A 23,245-nucleotide genomic window follows, 5' to 3' on the forward strand; every position below is an offset into this window, starting at 1 on the left:
ATGCAGAGGCATGGTGCTGACCAGGGGACCAGGGGCTGTTCAGGGCCCCAGGGACAAAACGTTAAAACAGACAGTTAAAAGCTCTGCCCTTGGGAGACTTACATTCTAGTGGGACAATAACAAGTAAGCAAACAGATAATCAATTCCAGACAGTGAGAGTCCAGTGAGGAAAACAAGGCAGGATATGGAATGGAGTGTACTGAGAGGGGAGATGTGGACTCTCTTTTACAGAGAAGTCAGTGAAGAGACTTGTTTGAAGGATGTGAGCAAGCATTCCAGGCAGAAGGAATAACAAACGTGTAGCTTCAAAGCAAGAACTGTTCTTGTTGTGTCTGAGGAAGCAGCAGAAAGGCCGATGTAGCTAGAGAGAATTGAGCTCAGGGAAGGATGTTTGGGGTATGAGATTTGAGAGGCAGAGGAGATTGTATTTCAGTCTAAGAGTGGGGGGAGGGGCAAGTTATCAGATTTCTGCTTTTCCAAGATCACTTTGGCTACAGTGCGGGGAGTCATTGACTGTGGACCTGAGAGTAGTAGTAGTGCTCTGGAGCCATAAGAGCAACTGCCAAATTTTCAGGAACTTTGAGAACCAGTTGTTACACCCAACCATTATTTAAAAATCAAATTATATAAACTCATGATTAAATTATATTAAAAACAAAGTTCATGAACAATGGAAACTCTTTGCTACTACTTATACTACATTTCATTATTATCGGCACGGTGGAAATACTATATAAGGGGGTGCTACTGTGCATCTTCTTCCAACTCCACATTTAGTGAGGTCATGTTGGTAGCTTGAAATTGGCCATGGTGGGAGTACTTACAGCACAGAAACTAGCAAATGCTACAGAGACAGAGCAGGGTTCCCCTGCTGCCCTGGTCCCAGAAAGGCAGCTGCTAAACATTTGCCAGCACACCACTGGAGCAGGAAGACCAAGAGCACATGTGAGAGATGACTGTGACTTGAATGAGGGTGGTGGTGGAGGAGGTAGTGTCAGCGGGGGTTCCACCAGGTGTAAAGGTGAAGTTAACAGAACTTGCTGATGTGTTGGATATGAAAAGTGAAGTAAAGAGAGGTATGACCTCTGGGATTTTGAATGTGAGTTTGGATATAAGTTTTTAAATTTGAGAACAGAATAGAAAAACACCTATAATAGTAATAATAATTATCTTATAGTAATAATAAAAAAGTTTCTTTTGAGATTTCCTCTTCTACGGCTTTTTGTCAAGGCTTCTAAGATAGTTATCCTTTGTATAAGACAGCAATAGAATGTGGTAACTACATAAAGTCAGGACTTGTCTTTACTTTACCAGGACTGAGCACAGTGCCTGCTACATGGTAGATGGTCAGTACAAGACAATCATACTCCTAGAATAAGATGATCCTATGTAGTTGTGTAACTGGAAAAGACACCGGCGTTCAGGCTGCCTGTCACTACCAAATTCAATAAGCAATGACAGTGATTGAGTCTTTTATAGGTGCTTTATTCAGATGGACGGGTGATCTGAGAAGATAGTGGGTTCATACCCTAACAAACCATCTTGCCCTTTCTTTCCCAGCCAGATCTTTTATAAGGGGGTTGAGGGAGGGCAAACAAGGTGTCAGCGAAAGCCTTTGAAATTCAACAGTTGCCTCCAAGGGGGAAGGGTAGTTGCTTGCTTCTTCCAGGTACAGACGTCTCCAAGAGGTCATCTGCTTACTCTAAGGCACCAAGATAGGCCTTATCTGTAGTTACTGAAACAAAAACTTAACATACACATTACTTGCTAGATTTATGACTATTTACCTTAAGCTAAATTTTCCCAAGTCTTAAGCCCCTATCAGCTGGGCTCCACATGTATTTGGGGATCTACAAGAAAGGACAATCGTGCCATCTAGATATGGCTATTATATCAATTTACATGTAGCTAAAAATAAATAAATAAATAAATAAGCTGTCACTTTGTAACACAGGGCTCTCTAACTAGCGCTATGTGCCTGGTGGGCTGTATTTATTGGTACTAAAGATTGCCTTTTGAGAGATTATGCACTATAGCAGAAACACTTATTTTTAAAGAAAATTAAACGAAGATTTGTTTGTCATTTAGCATTCCTATTACCATGTCTCATTTGGTAGGAATGGGAACAGATTTCTTTTTCTTTTTTTTATTTTTATTTTTTGAATTATTGATTTTAGAGAAAGGAAGGGAAAAAGAGAGACAGAAACATCAATTTTTTGTTCCACTTATTTATGCATTTGTTGTTCTTGTATGTGCCCTTACTGGGGATTGAACCCACAATCTTGGAGTATTGGGACAATGCTCTAACCAACTGAGCTACCTGGCCAGGGTCTCTTTTTTTAATTTGAAATTTTAAGGTCATTTTATTAAGTTCATTGATGAAAGCTTTCAGAAGAATAATATTCTTTTGAAAATCATTTTTCTTAGGAAAAAAGAAAGGGAAATCAACACCCTCTCAGCATAGCCACAGATGCTGCAGCAGTGAAGCCCCTCTGCAGATGGGGATGGTCCATCAGTCAGTTGAGTCACTCTCTGGGTCAGCAGGGCTGTAGTCTAGATCATCTTCATCATCTTCTATCTCCAAGTCATCCATTTCCTGGAAAAGACTTATCTACTGCTGCATGATTTCCAACATCCTCCAAGAACTGGATATCAGGTATGTCAAGATTATGATCTGTTTTCAATGTCTGTTTCCCTAATTGACTTTTTATTTATTTTTCTTAAGTTAATTAATTAATTTTTCCCCACTTGTCCTTCTTTTATTCATTTCTTTTTAGTTTCCAAGAGTTCTGATCAAACTTGGCTTTCCAACTTAAGAAATTATCAGCTGTCACAAGAGTGCCATGAAATAATTGCTTATTTTACTTCTTTTTCTTTTTGTTTCTTTCCTTCTTCTCTTCTAGTTTTTATTTGATCCACTATTTCATTTACTTTTTCTTACACAATTGTCACTAAAGATTATCACCATACCAAGGTTTTTACTGCATGTAATCTAAAATAATTTTAAAATGCCTGAGACATCATTATCTTTTAGACTTTCCTGGGAGAATATTTTACAAAGAGGGGCTTCATTAGGGTATTTCTCACTGTATGTAAACACCTCAGTGTTCCTTGCTGCAGGGTGCTGCCTGGGTGTCTGCACAATCCAGGGGCACAATGACATGATTACAGAGAGAGTAGCACAACAACCTGGAGGCTCTGGGTCTATCTACTCTGACTCCTTGATAGCATTATCAGAAAATTCTCCCAGCTTCACCATTACTGTGACATCTGAGGCTGGAGAAAATGATGAAACTCTAGATTCATTTTTAATGTAAAATTCAAGTTCAACTTTATTTGCCAGCTGCCACTATAGCTGTCCTTCACAAGTTGATGTCTCCTCATATCCATTTTTACTTCCCTGCACTGCTCAGTTTTTTCCTTTGAAATACTTATCACATTTTTAATTAGCCCCATTATTTATTGGTTTAATTGGTAATTGCCTGCCTCCTCCATTTGATTTTTTAAAAAGGACAAAGACCTTGTCTGTGTTAGGCATTGCTGTAGTTACGGCACTTACTACGGTGATTGTCATACAGTAGGATCTCAATAAATATTTACTGAGTGAAAGGATTTTTTAACTAATGAGCATAGAAAGGGTTTAAAGGCACTTAACAATTTATCAAGTGAGTAATGCCTCACATTTAATCAAATAAACACCCTCCCCCTGCCCCATTGAGGTCTACTGAACAGATTTGTGACAGAAAAGCATCAACAGTTTCTATTTGACATGCTGAAGAAAATCTTGTTTAAGAGGTAGCAGACAGTATGCCTCTGTAAATTTTTGGAAAGTCTTATTATTTGTTACAAAAGGCAGAATCCATCATAGTTAGGTTACTGGAAAATTGAATTTATTAATACTTAATAGAGAGTTCATAGAATCTCCAGTAGATCTAGAGGATCAGGCTCAAGGCTCTGCAGCTGAAAACAACACCCAGACTATCCCAAGGGACAGCTCCCTAAAATCCACTTTCCTTGTGGCTGAACAAAAGAGAGCAGCTTGCACCAGTGACACTGTACACTGGATGCCATACTCTCAGCTGATGCCCACCCCCCTTCCAAAGCAGGGCACAGGCATGGCCACCACCTCCAAAGCACAGATTCTAGCTGGTGACTGCTTTTTTGAAATATCACTTTCTTCTAAAACCAAGTCTTAGTCTTATTTGGGTATTAGAATCTAGGTCATGTGTAGGTGTCAAGGCTGGACTCAATGTAGAAAACTACCCAAAGACGAGTAATGGGCAAATAAGCTGGTTTGCAAAACATGACACATGTCCTTTCAGGTCTGTCTTTGTTTCATGTTATAACTATGTCACCACCATTAACAACAAAATGACCACATTAACATAACCCAACTCCCCATTTTACAAACAAAAACATACTTATCCTCTCCTCAAAAGCACAGAAGAGAAAGTCTTAGCAATTATTGCAGCCAGCCTAAGTCCTGAATCCCCAGGTGATTACCATCCTCTAATTCTGTCATGTGTATTCTGAATCCAATAAATTAAAACATAAATTTAACCAGTACATTCTATATGAAAAAATAGAGCAGGAGCATGAAAAAGAGAAAGTTATTTGAACAATGTATATTTAAATGATGCAGTAAGAAAATTCAGGTAGATTCCATAATTTTCATTTATGCTTCTTTTCACAAGGCCCTGGTTGATGTTGATGATTTCGACCCTTCATTATTCATTCCATGTTCTTTTTGTCCTCAGTAAGGACCTCAGGTATTTGGGGTTCTTCTCCTAGTAGATTGACTGATATCATCTTTCTTAAATGATTGAGTCCCAGATAGTTCTGCCTATGTGAGATTGCTATAGTCTTCCAATAACTCTTAGTATAAGATATACTGTACTAAAGGAAACCAAAAATAATACAACCTGCTCCTATTATGTATCAAGTACACTATTTTTCCTTAGTGATCAAGAGCAATCTCTCCAGCCAATCCTTTTTTATTTTTTGCCTGATTATCCAATGGTATTTGCCTGCTTACCCAAAATGTCTGGGCAGCTGTTTCAGCTCTAATGCAGTGGAACTGTTATTGGATGCCCTAGTACAAGCATTCCTTCCTTGGGTACTCAGGTCTCTAAACTGTCAGAGGCCAGTGTCATGGGGCCTCTGACACAAATATTTTGTGAGTCTATCAGTAGGAGTAATAATGAAAGGTGCTATTTCCACTTCCACTTTGGTTCCCTCACAAATGCTTTGGCCAAGGGAGAAACTAGTTGAGTATTGTATGGAAGCAGAAGAGGCCTTTGTTGAATTTGTTGTAATGTTTTACCAACAGGCTATTATTCATACAGTCACAGCAAATGCTCAAATGTCATTAATTAACAAAGTTAAATACTTTCCCACATGAATTTGTGTTGCCTGTGGGATTTTTCAATGAACAGCTATCTAGATTTCCAAGGTATCACATTTCAATGATATCCTAATAATGGAATCAACAGAGAATAAATCTATGGAAATAGTAAAAGATAATGGATCTATGGAAATAATAATACTGCTTGTAAAAATCAAATAGCTAAGTGAAGTATTGAAAGTGTGACGTAAGAACTTTTATTTCTACCATTTTAGAATAATGCTTTGTATAAGTCAGCTCCCACATCGAGAAGAAGACCCCAAATCTCAAAGACTTACAACAATAAATTATATTTTGATCATATTACATCAAAGCTTTAGTTTAGCTGTGACCCTGCTCCACATCTTCAATCCAGGACCAAGATGGGACAGCAGGTCTTACACATTTTGGAGCATGAACCTTTTTTGGCAGAGGAAAACAGAAATGAGAAATGGCAGCACTTCAGGAAGGCTCTTAATATTTTGCTCGAAAGTGCCATGTGTCAATTTCACTTACATTGGCCAAAACAAATCACATGGGCCTGATGTGGGGAGAGGAGAACTTTGACATCAGTGGGATGGATAACTATATACCTGGCAAAATAAAACACAATCTCCCACATGCCCTCACACTAGCATTTACTCCAGTCAAGGCAGAATAGTTCAATATAAACTAAAACTACTTTTTAAAATGAGTTTTAAGCTTTTAACTTGATTGGCCTAAAATAGATTTAAAATAGTAGTCAAATATTGGTTGGGGCTATTCAATTCCTTGGTAGTTTTCTTCCATAAAAGGCAGTAATCAGTAAGGTCTTAGTCATCTTTTTTGACTGGTATGAGAATTTCAGTATGAAAGTGCTGTCCAGAGCATCGAGAGGACATTGACTTCTGTCTCTACTGATATAATATAAAGAACCCTAGAATTTTGGCAAGGAAGTTATTGCACTAATGTTCTCAGAGGTTAAGTAAAATTCCCAAGATCACTACCAAGTCATATTAAATGGTGTTTACTGGGTTCAAACCAAAGATTCAGATATTTAATATACTCACTATTCCTATTTCATAATGATAAAGAAACCCTTATTTCCCCATTACCATGTGAGTGAAGAAGCTCCATAATTTCTCTGTGCTTTGATGATCTTAAACCTCCTTTGGGACTCTATGTAAAAATAAGTCTGTGTCCTTAATTATGTCACTGTGAATGTTGCCCTGCTTATTCTGTTTCATGTTTGTGATTACGTATTTGGCAACACACTAGGAAGAGAATGACCTGGAACCAGCTGCTACTATAAATACCAGGTTATGTTGTATTGTTTCCACCAGAAATTTTGATATATTATATTTCATTGATATACTGCTCCAGGTTGATCAAAGAATATTATTAGACTCCATAACAGATCTATTTTTATTGAATGTGTTTGAAAGAGGTGATTGGCAAGGAAAATGCTCAAATAAATCAAATTGCTCTCCAGCTATCAATATAAATTATCTTCCTACAAAACATACATATTATAAGGGAATTTTTTTCTTTTGGTTCACAGGCCAGCACTCAAGCCACTGAGTCACACCAGCCAAGGCTGGGAATTTTTTTCTTTTAGATTTCAGCAGGCAGTTGATAATTTTGGTTAGACATATTTCATAAAGCACAGTGGAGAATTATTTATGTGAAGTCATTGACTATAGAAGTTGTACCTGGAATTAATTTTTATATTTTAAAATGCTCTAAAGAAATATCTTTATAGGCTTTAGTACTCAACATAATTCACCAAAGGAATTTTTTATTCATGAGGAATAGACAGGAATCTTAGTTTAATGTACATATTGGAATTATAAAATTATTTTAGCAGGAAAACATCTGCAGTAGATTCTTTGTCAATAGGGTTAAAGTAGCCAGTGCAGCCAAAACAAACAGGTTTGTTTTGTCTTGTTTTCTAAAGAAATTTGAAGGGGATGGAGAAATTTTTAAAAATTAATTTAAATGTCATTTGGACACACATATCAAAATGACCTGGAAAGGTAGAGGGATAAGAAGAGGTGGGAGAAAGTAGAGAATAAGGAAGACTTGCCTGCTAACTAGTAAAACATATAAAGTTATGGAAATTAAAAACCAGTATTGAACCACAAACAGGGAGACAGATCAGTGAACCAGAATGGAGGATCGAGATGGCAGCTGAGTAGGTGGAAGCTGAGCCGACTGGCTTGTGCTCCCAGAGTGGATTTTTGGCTGATCTTCAGGCAAGTGACCTGAACAGTCAACAGAATCTCAGCTGATATGAGTTTTTGAAGCCGAGGAGTAGAGAGGATGCTTTGCACCACCCAGCAAGAGATTTTATAAGTTGAGAGGGAAATGCCCTGTGGGAGGCACCTGCAGCAGAGGAGAGATTAGTCAGCAAGTGCAGCTTAGTGGCTCCCTCCTTTTTCAGAGCAGGGCCCTGGTCCTACACAGGGAAACCACCAACCCAAACTGGGAGAGACTTGGAAGGAGATACAAAGTCTGGGAGACAGGCTACACACACACAGTGAGCATATGTCCACAGCTACTTACTTTGCCATCAGGAGAGTTACAGAGAGAAACTCTGTCTAAAACTGTCGGAGGCACTGGCAGCTGTGGACAGCCTTGACTGAGAGAGACTTGGTGCTATTTGGGGAGGTGGAGCTCACAAAGAACCAGCCCAGGACTTGATTGCTGCCACATGGAGACTCTTCAAAAAGAGGAACTGAGGAGAGACTCTAGATTCTGCAGGGACCCTGTGCTCGTGCATGCTCAGAGGCTCTGCTCACAAAGAAATCAGAGTGAAAGCTTAGTTCAGTTGCCCTGAGTCCATCTGCGTAGGAAGAGCAGAAAGGGTCACACTGAAGGGACTGTGGGACCTGACCCAGCACAGCTGGCAAACAGGGGACTCTGCAGAGTGGAGGGATCGGGCCTGAGTCTCCTAAAAGAGCAGCAGGCTGGGGATTGGGCAACCAGGAGCTGAACACCTGAGATTCATTGCACCTAGGCAGGTATCCCCTCATAGGCAGGTGTGCTTAACCTCCACCTGCAGGACTGCAGGTTCTGCAGATCAGTGAGGCCAGGCTCAGAAACCCCCTGCTCAGCACATATCCACAAGGGAAAGAAGGAGAAGCTCTGAAAGGGCCCCTTCTGAACTTCCATCAGATACTATGAGCTACACTTGCTCCTCGGGCCCTGATCATCTGAAACCAGCAGAACAGAGAGATTCGAGACAGTTGCAACAAGGGGTGTTCAGGGCCCCGCCCTGCCTCGGGTTTTAGAGCTGCCATCAGAAAAGAGCTGCCCCATTTACACAGTTTGGTCCCTGACAGGAAACGGACAGCTGATTCACCAGAAACCATACATTATTGGAAATAATCTGGGACAGATGAACACATGTGGCAAGGAGGTAGGGAAACACTCCCATAATCTTCCCTGAAGACTAAACAGCCACCCCCCAGAGGGACCCAGGGATTCTACCTCTTAGCCTGGAGGCAGGTGGAGGTGGTACTGGTAATGATCTCATACATTAGACGAACTACTCTTGGGTATTATGCTTATGGGAAGCTGGCAGGGCAGAACAGTGGGGACCAGCCACGCCTGAAGCAGCCACAAACTGTAGATTGCTTTTAGTCTCAAACAGGGTGCCTAGGTCCGGACTAGGACACTATCTGACATTAGCAGGGGCAAGTCCAGAAAGAGAAGACAGTGGCAAACACTAGGCTCTGCTGAGACAAATTCTGCCATGGACTTCATAATTTTTTATATTAATTTTTCTCCTGTCTAGATTTTTAAGATTTTTTTTCTTCAAGTTTGTTACTATTATTTCACTATTTTAAATTTTAGTTTATTTCAAATCTCATATTTAACTCTTCTTCTCTTACACCATCATGCCTTCTTCCTTCCTTTTCTTACTATTGTTCTAAATTTTATATTTTCTCTCTCTATGATTTGTTTCTATTCTGGTCTCTTATTATTTCTCTTCCCTCCAACCTCTCAAACTGTTTTTCTTGTCATTAGTTATCTCAAATTCTTTTTCCCATTCTTATAATATCCTTATTCTCTCTCTACCTTTATTAATCTTTGCTCATTGGTTGTTAATATAGTGGTTGTTGTTGCATTTCTTCCATTTTTTTACTAGATGTTCACTATTTATATATTTTATTTTTTAAGGTTTTCTAAAAGATGTTTTATTATTTTTATTTATTTTGAGAGAGGGGAAAGGAGGGAGAAATAGAGGGAGAGAAACAGCAATGTGTGGTTGCCTTCCGTGCACCCCCTACTGGGGACCTGGCCTGCAACCCAGGCATGAGCCCTGACTGGGAATCCAACCTGTGACCCTTTGGCTCTCAGGCTAGCACTCAATCCACTGAGCCACACCAGCCAGGGCCTATTTTTGTATTTTAAATCTCAAATTTTACTGTTCCCCTCTCCTACACCATTTTGCCTTCCTCCTGCCCTTTCTTTTTTCATTTTAAATTTTGCCTTTTCCTTGTTTTAGCCTGGTTTTCATTCCTCACTCTTATTATTTTTTCTCCCTCTGTCCTCTCAAAATCAATTTTCTTTCCTTTAGACATCTCATAAGCTTTCTTTTCTCTTTTTCCCTTTCTATTCCTTTTCTACCTGTATTAATATTTGCTCATTTGTCATTGATATTGCTATGGTGGATGTTTTTCTTCAATTTTGTTCCTAGTTTTTCACTATTTTTAAAATTTTTCTTTAAACCTCATACTATACCTTCCCTTTTCTTATGCCATTTTCCCTCTACCATCCTTTCAAAATTTACTATTTAAATTTTCTTTTCTTTCTTTATTCACCTTGTTACTATTCCCTACTCTTATTATTTCCCCTCCCTTTACCTTCTCAAAACCATTGTTCACTCCATTAGTAATCTCATATTCATTTTTCCTTTCTTATAATAGTCTTAATCTGTTTTCACCTTTATTAATATCTGCTCATTTGTTATTGATGGTGTGGTTGTGGGTGGGGGTTATTTTTGCAGGTGTGGGTTTTGTTTCCTGGGTTGTTGTTTTGGTTTTGGCTTTTTTGTTGTTGTTGTTGTTCTGGCAGCACCTGTAGAACAGCATATAAGAAGTGGTGGGTGGTGTGACTCATAGTCAGCCAAATGGAGGGAAGAACCCACTAAAGAATGACCCAACAGAAACCAAAACTCAATTACTACCAGACAGCCCACATAAATGGCATAAAGGGTGTCCCAAGACCAAACAGCTCAGGAGAACTAGGAGACTGCACCACTGAGTCCCATAGGTCCCTTACCACAGAAGGCCACCCCATGGTGATAGGGAGTCAAAGCAGGTCAATTTAATATGCAGAAATAAACAAGATGAGTCACCTAAAATGGGGAGACAAAGAAACAACCCCAAACCAAAGGAAAGGAGACATCCCCAGAAAGAGTGCTAAATGAAATTGAGACAAGCAATTTTTCAGACATAGAGTTCAAAATAATGGTTATAAGGATTCTCAAGGAGCTCAGTGAGAACTACAAGGAATTTTTTAGAAGATACAAGGAACTTGCTGGGAACAACATCACCATGAAAAAGGACATAAAAACCATGAATAAGAGCTAGGAGGAAATGAAGAATACAATAACTGAAATGAAGAATATACTAGAAGGAATTAAAAGCAGGCTAAATGAAGCAAAGGATCAAATTAGCAAGTAGAAGGACAAGATCAGAAAAAAACAACCAAACAAAGCAAAAAAAAATCCATAACAAGACTCAAAAAGAATGAAGGTAGCTTAAGGGTGCTCCAAGACAACATGAAATGTAATAATATTCACATCATAGGAATACCAGAAGAAGTAGATCAAGGGATAGAAAACCTATTTGGAAAAGTAATGACAGAAAACTTCCCTAACTTCATGAGGAAAAAAGTCATGCACATCCAGGAAGCACAGAGAGTCTCAATCAAGAGGAACCCAAAGAGGCCCACTCCAAGACACATCATAATTCAAACAGCTAAATTTAAAGACAAAGAGAGAATCTTAAAGGTAGCAAAGAAGAAAGAGCTAGTAACATACAAAGGAGCTCTGATAAGGCTAGCAGCTCTTTTTTCAACAGAAACACTACCAGTCAGAAAGGAATGACATGGAATATTCCAGGTAATAAAAAGCAAAGGCCTGCCACCAAGACTACACTACCCAGCAGGCTCTTATTTAAAATGGAAGGCAAAATTAGGAGCGTTAAAGACAAAAGAAAAGAAGGCTAAAAAAGACACCTCCACCAAACCAGCATTGCAAGAGATGCTAAAGTAACCACTTTAAGAAGATGAGGAAAGAGAGAGAGAGGAACACAGGTACAAAGGGAAAAAAATGCAATGAATTAGTACCTATCAAAAATAACCTTAAATATAAATAGACTAAATATTACAATCAAAAGACATAGGGTAGCTGAATGGATAAGAAAAAACAAACCACATGTATGCTGTCTGCAAGAAACCCACCTCAGAACAAAAGATCTACACAGGCTGAAAATGAAGAGAAGGAAAATAATATTCCTAGCAAATAGACATGAAAAAAAAAGCTGGGGTAGCAATACTTATATCAGACAAAAAGACTTCAAAACAAAGGCCATAACAAGAGACAAACAAGGTCACTACATAATACTTAAGGGAGTGTTCCAACAAGAAGATATAATAACCCTTGTAAACATATAAGCACCCAACATAGGACCACCTAAACATGTAAGGAAAATCATAAAGAACTTCAAGAAAGATACTGACAGCAATAGTCTTTGTAGGGGATTTTAACACCCCACAGTCAACAATGGACAGATCTTCCAAACTAACAATCAGCAAGGATATTGTGGCATTAAACGACATTCTAGATCAAACAGATTTAAGCACCAATTACTGAACAATTCACTCCAAAGAAGCAAAATATAACTTCTATTCAAACACACATGGAACATTTTCATAGATAGACCACACAGTAGGACACAAAACAATCCTAAACATATTCAAGAAAATTGAAATCATATGAAGCATATTCTCATATCACAATTGCTTGACACTAGAAACAAATCTCAGGAAAAAACTCAAAAATATTAAAATGCATGGAGACTTAATAACACATTATTAAATAATGAATGGGTTAATGATGAGATCAAAGAAGGAATAAAAAAGTATCAGAAAACAAATGAAAATGAACACACAACAACCCAAACCTTCAGGACACAGAGAGGGCAGTCTTAAGAGGGAAGTTCAAATCAATACAACCCTACCTAAATAAGATAAAAAATTTCATATAAACAATCTAACTCTACATCTTCAAGAACTAGAGGAACAACAACAAACAAAGCTCAGAGTGAGTAGAAGGAAGGAAATAATCAAAATCAGAGCAGAATTAAATTACATAAAAACTAAAAACAATTTAAAGGATCAGTGAATCCAGGAGCTGATTCTTTGAAAAAATAAACAAAATTGGCAAATGTTTAACCAGACTCATCAAGAAAGAGAGAGGACCCAAATAAATAAATAGAAATCAAATAGAAGTTACAACTTATCACAGAAATACAAAGCACTGTAAGTAATTACTAAGGACAACTATATGCCAAGAAATTGGACAACCTCAGCCAAATGAACAAATATCTAGAAATATATAATCTTCCAGAACTGAATCAAGAAGAAGCAGAAAGCCTGGATATACCAATAACAACTAGTGAAATTGAAGCAGTAATAAAAAAATAAAAAAAAAAAAAAAACAAATTCCCTGGACTGAACAGTTTCACAGGTGAATTTTACCAAATATTTAAAGAACTAACTCCTATCCTTCTCAAACTATTCCAAAAAATCAAGATGAGGGAACCTTCCCAAACTCTTTTTATGATGCCAATATTATCCTAAGTCTAAAACCAGGTAAAGACACAACAAAGAACAAAAACTACAGGCCAATATCTCTGATGAACATAGATGCTAAAATCCTCCACAAACTATTGGCAATCCAGATTCAGCAATACATTAAAAAGAATCCCATACACCATGGTCAAGTGGGATTCATCCAAGGGATGCAAGGATGGTACCAATTAACAAATCAATAAACATAATACACCACATAAACAAAATGAAGGACAAAAATCATACAATAAAATCAATAGCTGCTGAAAAAGCATATGATAAAATCCAGTACCCATTTATGATACAAAAAAAAAAAAACTCAGCAAAGTGGGATTAGAGGGAGCATAACTTATCATAATAAAGGCCATATACAAGAAACCTACAGCCACCATCATACTCAATGTACCAAAACTAAGAGCTTTCCCCTTAAGATAAGGAATAAGACAAGGGTGTCTGCTTTCACCACTCTTATTCTACACAGTATGGAAGTTCTAGCCACAGTGATCAGACAAGAAAAAGATATAAAAGGCATCCAAATTTAAAAGAAGTAAATTGTCATTATTTGCAGACAACATACTAATGTATATAGAAAACCCTATAGTTTCCACCAAAAAAACCCAAAAACTACTTAACCTAATAAGTGAATTTGGTGAAGTAGTAGGATACAAAGTTAGTATTCAGAAATTAAAAGCATTTTTGCACAACAATAATGAAACATCAGAAAGAGAAACTTGGGGGAAAATCCCATTTACTAGTAATAACAAAAAAATAAAGTACCTAGGAAAAAACTAACCAAGGAGGTAATGGACCTGTACTTGGAAAACTATAGAACACTGAAGAAAGAAATTAAGGAAGACACAAATAAATGGAAACTTATATCATGTTCATGGATGGGAAGAATTAACATCATTAATATGTCCATACTATCCAAAGCAATCTATAGATTCAATACAATTCCTATTAAAATACCAATGGCATATTTCACAGATCTAGGACAAATATTATAAAAATTTATATGGAACCAAAACAAACAAACAAACAAACAAACACCTCCAAATGGTTTCATCAACCCTCAGAAAGAAGAAGAAAGTAGCAAGTATCACAATACCTGATATCAAACTCTATTACAAGGCCACTGTAATCAAAACAGTCTGGTACTGGCATAAGAACAGACACACAGATCAATGGAACAGAACAGGGAGTCCAGAAATAAACCCATATCTCTATGGTCAATTAATATTGATGAAGAGGGCATGAGCATACAATGGAGTAAAAATAGCCTCTTCAATAAATGGTATTGGGAGAAATGGACTGGTACATGCAAAAAAGAAAATGAAACTAGACCACCAACCTACACCATACACCAGAATAAACTCAAAATGGATAAAAGACTTAAATACATATAAGTCATGAAAACAAAAATCCTAGAGGAAAACACAGACAGGAAAATTTCAGATATCCCTCACAGCAATATTTTTGCCAATATATCTCCTAGGGCAAGGGAAACAAAGGTAAAAACAAACAAATAGGACTATATCAAATTACAAAGCTTCTGCATGACTAAAGAAAACATCATCAAAATAAAAGGGAAGCCAACCGTATGGGAGAACATATTTGCCAATGTACCTCGGACAAGGGTTTGATCTCCAAAATATGTAAAGAACTCATACAACTCAACACCAGGAAGACAAACAATCCAATTAAAGAATGGACAAAGGACTTCAATAGACATTTCAAGGAGGACATACAGATGGCCCATAGACATAAGAAAGGATGTTCAACATCAGTAGCCATCAGAGGGATGCAAATTAAAACCACCATGAGCTATCACCTCACACATGTCAGAATGTCCATTATTAATAAATCAATAAACAACAACGGCTGCTGAGGATGTAGAGACAAGGAAACCTAGTGCACTGATGGTGGGATTACAGACTAGTGCAGCCACTATGGATAGTATGGAGTTTCCTCAAAAAACTAAAAATGGAACTGCCTTTTGACTCAGTGATCCCACTTCTGGGAATATACTTTAGGAATCCTGAAACACCAATTCAAAAGAATATATGCACCCCAATGTTAATAGCAGTGCTATTTACAATAGCCAAGTGCTGGAAACAGCCTAACTGCCCATCCGTAAATGAGCGGATCAAAAACTGTGGTACATTTATACAATGGAATACTACTCATCAGAAAGAAAGAAGGAACTCCTACCTTTCATGAGAGCATGGATGGAACTGGACAGTATGCTAAGTGAAATAAGCCAGTCAATGAAAGACAAATACCTTATGATATCACCTATAAGAGTAACTAATGAACAAAAATAAACAAGCAAAATGGAACCAAAGTTATGGAAACAGAACAGATTGACAGTGACCAGAGCAGGGGAAGGGGGGATAATGGTGGAAAGAAGAGGAACGGACTAGTCAGAGAAGAGATATGAATGACCCATGGACATGAACAAGTGTTAGGATTGGCTGTGAGAGATGGGGATGGGTTGGGTGGAGGAGGGCAAGGGGGAAAGATTGGGATATCTGTAATATAATAACAATAGAAAATTTTTTAAAAGAATGGAATACTGAAATAGTACAATGGTTATATGTGAGTTTAGTATATGATAAATTTTCTGCCTCAAATCTGTGGAGAAAACTTGGTCCATGTAATAAATGATACTGTGACAACTGACTAGTGTTTTAGGGAAAGGCACTTAGATTTCTATATCACTCCTGGACTTTTGACTTTTTAATTTGCCATTAATTTGTATGTTTCAACTAAAAATAGACAAGGACTTACTTTACTTCAGTCCTCACTGTATCCCTAATACCTAACATATTAAAGAATTACTTGCCTCTTATAATTACTAGATACTACTGTTTCTTAGAGTGGGACTGCATATTTATTTGCTCTGTTTAACACACCTATGGTTTGGGTAGGCTCTCATCTCTCAGCCAGTTACTCTGCTGAATTCCTAGTGTTGACATACTGGGATTTTGCCTTTTCTGTACCCATCAGGTTAACTGATGACTTATAAGACAAACCAGAAATCATTTTAGATGCTGATATATATATATATGCATCACTCTTGTTTTTAACCACAAATATTGGTCTTTGCAAGGTACTGTGGCCCAGAGTTCTCAACACTCCACCACCAAAGAAGACCTATATCTATGTCTTAGATAACCTATGATGAGATTGTCCAATATGGCCTTCTTTTGTTGATGATCAATTGTCCTGGAATTCGTTCAATATGGCACAGCATAACATACTGATTATTATTATTATTAGCTAAACTTCCTCAACATGTGTTAGAATGACAAGTGGACAAAGCAGCCAGTTCCACTTATACCAAGACATCTAAAGCAGTCCCCTGGTGTTTCAACACCATTAGTTGTAGTGGGTAGAATATGAGCTTTGGACCAAGACATACCCAGTTCCAACCCCTGACTTAGGTACATACTAGAGATAGTCTGGTTTTTTCCTCTTACCTGAAAGACTCTGTTGAAGATTTGTCCATCCTGGCTAGTTCATTTCTAACCCAGGACACAAGAACCCACAGACACTATAAGACCACCTCCTGGTGTTATACCCACCTGCTTGTACGGAGCCTTCTTGCCTTGAGCCAGACACTGGTGGAGGCAAGCATAGTTAAGAGTGGTGGACATAAAATCATAAATCCTCCAAGCCCATTAAGGAACAAAACAAATAACCTAAAGGAGGACTCATACAGGAAAACAAGTTAATAAAATTAACCAGAGGTAAAGAGTAAAGTATAGACTTGGTAGGAAAAAGAGGGAAGAACATTAGTAAAAGCTTAAGGGTTGAATGATTCAAGATCTAGATATGGAATCAAATGGGAGAACAAGTAAACCTAAAGAAAAATTGTAGTAATGTGATCATGATCATTTGTGAGAAGGAATTCAGAGGGCTTCTATAATGAGAGGAAGAGAGATGAAAGTACATTTATGGGCTAGAAGAGAAAGGTATAAAGAAAAATAATTTTTAGAGCCTAGAATAGAAGAGAGAAGAGAAAAATAGGACAGAAGAGGAAAATTAGGTAAGATGTTGTGAATAAAGATAGAACTTATTTCCTCTTAGAATCTTTTCCTTTGTATAAGGTCTTAGTGGGAATTGCCAAGACACAGGTATTTTACTTACTGCATCTGGTGCCTTGCACTGTGCTGCAGGCACAACCCCCCTTATGGAGGTCACTTCCCATTCTTCATAGCTAACCTCTTCCATAGGAGCTTCCCAAACTCAGACAATTCACCGAGTTGTAATAAAGACTACATACTGCCATTTTTTTTCGAGATCTGTGAGTCTTTTGAGATTATGGCTGAATGATGGGCAGTTTTTGATAGATTGTAAAGCCAGCCATGCCCTTCTTCACCTCATTTATTCCATCAGCCATAGGAGTAGATGCTTGAAGGGTCACTGAAAGGGAGATAGAGAAAAATAATGTAAACCTTTTTTTAAAAAATTGAATTTATTGGGGTGACATTGATTCATAAAACATACAGGTTTTAAGTGTACAACTTAACAAAACATCATCTGCACACTGCATTGTGTGCCCATGACCCCAAGCAGTCTCTTTCCATTCCCATTTCCCACCCCTTTGCCCAACTCCACCTACACCCCAACCTCCTTTCCCTCTGGCTATCACCACACTGTTGTCTGTGTCTATATGTTATGTATGTCTGTTTACCCTCACCTTCTTTCATCCAGTCCCTCATCCCTCCTCCCCTTTGACAGCTGTTCTGTGTATCCATGCCTCTATTTTTATTTTGTTCATCAGTTAATTTTGTTCATTAGATTCCCCATATAAGTGAGATTATATAGTGTTTGTCTTTCTCTGAAAGGTTTATTTCATTTAGTATAATACTCTCCAGGTCCATCCATACTGTCACAAAAGGTAAGATTTTCTTTTTTTCTTTTATGGCTGAGTAGTATTCCACTGTGTAAATGTACCACAGCTTTTTTATCCACTCCTCCACTGATGTGTACTTGGGCTGTTTCCAGATTTAGGCTATTGTAAATAACACTGCAATGAACATAGGAGTTCCTATATTCTTTCAAATTAGTATTTTGGATTTTTCAGACATATTCCCAGAAGTGGAATTACTGGATCAGAAGGCAGCTCCACTTTTAATTTTTTGAGCAAACTCCATGTTGTTTTCCACAGTGGTTTCACCAATCTGCATTCCTACCAGCAGTGCACAAGGATTCTCTTTTCTCCACATTTGACAAACTTTGTCTACATCTGAACTTCTGTGAGGTCCTGCTTAGTACATAATTTGAAAATATTCAAAGTCAAGTGAAATACTCTAAACCCTAACAGAGGAATTACTATCTGTCCCTCTCCTCTGAGCCCTTTAAACTGGTATAAGGGCCAGACCAAATTTGGAGATAGTTAGGAAATGAAAACTTACTGAATCCCATGCCCACAGTTGTTATTTGGATCTAAGACTTCCTAGATTTTAGGATGTTATTATGTGTTAATAATTTTAGTAAGCCCTTCCAATAATCTAGAAAAGGCATTTCAAGAATAGGGTACACACACACAATGCACATACACATACTGCATTTGAAATTCAGAAATTGATGGAAATCAGTCCTATATAGGATGGATCTCAAATCCCTTTACTGAAAAGAAAACTACTAAGCTCAAAGGAGCTGCCAGGGCCACTGCTCACTCCTCACAGATGGCCAGAGAGGCACAGGTGTCAAGCTTCTCAGAAATGAATATACCAGAAAGCAATGTGGGGCTGGGAGAGAAGAAACCCATGCTCTAAGACCAGCAATAGCCAATAAAAACATTATTCAAGCCACATATGAAAATTTAAATTTTCTAGTAGTCACATTAGTCTAGTAGTCAAATTTAAATTGTCTAGTAGTCACAAAGAATACAAACAGTGTGAAATCAAGTTTAATAACGTATATTTGACCAACATATTGAAAGATATGGTCATTTCAACAAGTAATCTAAATATAACCAAAATACAAAATGAATGAGACATTTTATGTTCTTTTTAACTAATTCTTTGACATCCATGTGTATTTTATTCCTACAGCACATCTCAATTCAGCCTAATCACATTTCAAGTGCTCAGTAGCCACATGTGACTGGTGGCTACCATATTAGACTTCACAGATGTCTGACTATTCCTCTGACAGGCTAGTCTCAGAGAATAAAGGCAGCGTGAGGCTCAGATTCCTATTTCATAGTCTCTGGCAAGCAAGGGTGGCTTTGCCAGGCAGGCCAGTGGTTCTCACCCTTTTTTGAGGTGACACACTGAGGTGTTACAACCAGTTCTAAGATATGCTGTGAGTTATTTATTACTAATGGTCCAAAGTATCAACAATTGCAAACAATTTATAGAGGAATCTCAAGATTACCTATCTCATTCACTAGCCTTCTGACATTCTTTCCTGAGTGAGGAAGAAAAGGGTGTACTGATGGCTATTGTAGCAGAAATTGCCTATAACCCTTGCCTGTGCCCATGGGAGTGTGTCACCCACATAAACACCGTCACCTCTGTGTTGTTGCAGAAAAAAAGAAACAAGTACAAAGATTTTCTGGTAGGTCCAGCACTTATCATATGCCTTATACAATGCAATCTTGATAAATATGAATTAAATCAAAAAGACCCTACCCCAAGCTGATCCCTGGCCTGCTGTCTCTGCCCCTTTTACTACATTCCACAATGAAATGATAATGTGCATCCAGTTTGGTTCCCAAGGTTACTATCTGCCCTAACATTGTAGGATTCTTTGTGTTCTTGTGGGCCCAGGGAGTCCTGGAGAGCAAAGACATAATTCAAATGATGGCATTTCAGGTAATTTATGAGTGACAAGAAAATTCCTAGGCATATTCAAATTGAGAAGCAGTGCCTTAATCATACCTTCTGTATGCTCCCCAGTTGACTGTGCTTAGGGCTGGCCTTTCCCTGTTGCCCATTGGAGTAATGATCCTGTTTTTGCTTTCTTCTAGAAATGTGTGCAGTTTCAAGAGTGTACAACAGTGAGAATAGATAAACTTGGAAAGCATTCCCAGACCAGGGGCTGGTTGGTTCTGTCAAATCTTCCCATGTCTGAGGCAGCATCTCCAACCAGGTCTTGGGATTTAGTGCGGTAGGCCACCATTTACCACACCCCCACTTTGCCTACTGTGGAATAGACCCTGAAATACCTAAGAGGGGAATTCTGACATCCTCCCCACCCCAAGCCAGCTATTGCAGCCTGGAACCTCTCTTGCTTCTCTGCTGACTTGCTGACCTCCCTGCAGGTCCTGCAGGATCCTTTATTCATCCAAGTTCCTAACTGGAGTTAGGATGCCAGAGATGGCTCCAGTTCATACTGACATACAGCCCAACACTGGGTTGTTGAGAAGGACACTACAAATGTGACACATTCTTATCTTAAATCTTATAGGTATTACCTAGAGTCCTCTGATAGCTGACAGGATATACAAATCAAATAGATGTGAGCACAATCTCACTCATTTTAGGCAGGACTTGTGTGATAAGCACAGCTGCTAAAGTGACACAGATCAATAAAATGACACAGACATCAAATAATCACTTGTGGTGCTTAAAATAGGATGTAGAATGTACAAAATCTTTCTACAAGAATGATGAAAATAGAAAATCACCAATAGACAAATCACAATAATACTAGTTGCAGACAAAAGCTATCTGTGAATACCGAAGTTAATGGGCAATGTATGCTAAGAAACAAAATATTTACATAGCTTCAATATATTTTTGCACAAGGCATATATTAATTACAAATTGAAAAACAGCAATTTGACAGTGAAGACACTTAGCAGATATTATCTTACCTGAGGGATGAGTGTTAGCATCATTTTTGAAGTAAGACACATGTGTGTCCCCTAGCATGACACATCAAGAAAGGCAGATGAGCCTATCCAGAAAGTATCTAACCATGTAAGATGAAAACTAGAGACATTTATTGAAGAAGATACAAGATACAAGAAACATTATACACAGGACACTGATACCTCAGTCTTCTCTTCAAAGTAAGTACCTTGGGATTTCACACGGTTCTCCCAGTCACCATCAGCTGCCCAATCGTATTTTCCTGAATCTTATTGATGGTCTGAAGTCTCTTCCTTTTCAAAGGTGATTTTAGTTTGGGGAAAAGCCAGAAGTCACAGGGCACCAAATCTGGGCTGTAGGGGGCCTGAGTCACCTGGGTGATTTGATGTTTCCAAAAAAAAACTCTGCACAAGACATGGTGCATGAGCTGACCATAATGAGTGTTGTCATGATGAAGCTGCCAGTCACCAGTTGCCCATAGCTGCAGCTGTCTGAATCATTTGAATAGTTTCTTTTGAGTAATGTTCAAGCTTAAGGCAAAATTTGATGCAGATTTGTTGCTGTACTCTCTCAGTCATTTTGAATGTGACAGCCACACAGTACATATGCTCACTCAATGGTGTCTACCACCCCCACTGACTAGTACAGTGAAGTTGTCATTGTTCACACATGTGCATTCCAGTCTACTTTCCTTGGCTACCAGGTTACATCAATGTTGCACAAACCACTCTCATATTAACAATGGTTGCACTTTTTCCAAACAGACTTTGTATCTCTCTAGTTGTATTTTTGTCAAAAATGTATAACTTTGCCCTGGCTGGCGTAGCTCAGTGGATTGAACTCGGGCTGCAAACCAAAGTGTCACAGGTTCGATTCCCAGTCAGGGTACATGCCTGGGTTGCAGACCATGACCCCCAGCAACCGCACATTATGTTTCTTTCTCTCTCTCTATCTCCCTTCCTTCCCTCTCTAAAAATAAATAAATAAAAATATTTTTAAAAATGTATAACTTCAACCTAATCATGTATGATATTGTGATATAATTAAAATATATATTTGGTGTATACCCAGATTCCTGGAACACAGCTTCTAAAACTCTTATAATTTCATGAGTGATAGGGGTGACAGAAATATTTTTTTGTTATTCACAATAAGCCTCTTTTAACCAAACCTGAGTTTGGTTGCTAAGGTGCCACCTAGTGGGCATCTAGATAGTCTCAGTGTTGGGCTGGTTGCTAGCAAAACCCACCACGTGGTTAGAGGGTTGGAACTTTCAGCTCCATCTTCTGATGTCCAGGCAGGGAGAGAGGGAAGTAGGAGTATAGATTGAGTTCAGTCACACTGATGATTGAATCAATCATGTCTACCTAATGAAACCTCTGTAACAACCCTACACAGTGTGGTTTGGGGAATGTCTCTGTTGGTGAGCACATCAAAGTGTGGGGAGGGTGGTGTGCCAGAAGAGTGTGTGGAAGCTCTGTGATCCCCACTCTACCTGCCAATATTTTGCCCCTTAAATCTCTTCTATTTGATTTGTATCCTTTCTAATAAACCAGGAATAGTAAGTAAAGTGCCTTCCTCACTTCAGTGAGATACTCTAGCAAATTAGAAAATCCAAGGAGGGGGTCATGGGAACCCCCAATTTGTAGCCATGTCAAAAGTGCATGTGCCTTGGGCACCCAATACTTGCAATTAGTGTTTAAAATGTGGAGCAGTCTCATAAGGTGGATGCCTTACCTTGTGCAGTCTGACAATAACTACCCAGATTAAGTCATTGGACATCCAGTTGGTGTCCAAAGAGTTCAGGAATTTGTTGGTATAGTGGGAAAAATAACACACACATTTGGTGTCAGAAGTATCCTATGGGTAGAAACAGATCTTAGGATCATGACAAATCCAAATTGAGGTACATTCTACAAGATAACCGATCAGTACTTTTTGAAAGTATCAAGGTCATAAGACACAAAAGTGGAAGGATTTTCTCAGATTGGAGGGTATGAAGAAGCATTTTAGATGTGAAACTAAATGCACTTAGGATCCTAGTTTGATCCTGGACCAATAAAAAGAACATTAGTGGAAAAACTGGTGAAATTCAAAAAAGGAATTTGGATTGGTTAAGCATATTATGCCTGTGTTAATTTCCTCATTTTGATATTCGTACCATGTAATACAGTAAATACTAGGA

General features: G+C 38.2%; 1 pseudogene; it reads right to left on the reverse strand.

Annotated features, from left to right (window-relative positions):
* Positions 1-2,399: 2,399 nt before the first annotated feature.
* Positions 2,400-16,739, reverse strand: LOC114507998 (annotated as a pseudogene).
* Between the last annotated feature and the right edge of the window lie 6,506 nt (positions 16,740-23,245).

This window comes from Phyllostomus discolor, chromosome 10, assembly GCF_004126475.2.
Source record: "Phyllostomus discolor isolate MPI-MPIP mPhyDis1 chromosome 10, mPhyDis1.pri.v3, whole genome shotgun sequence".
Lineage (NCBI taxonomy): Eukaryota > Metazoa > Chordata > Mammalia > Chiroptera > Phyllostomidae > Phyllostomus > Phyllostomus discolor.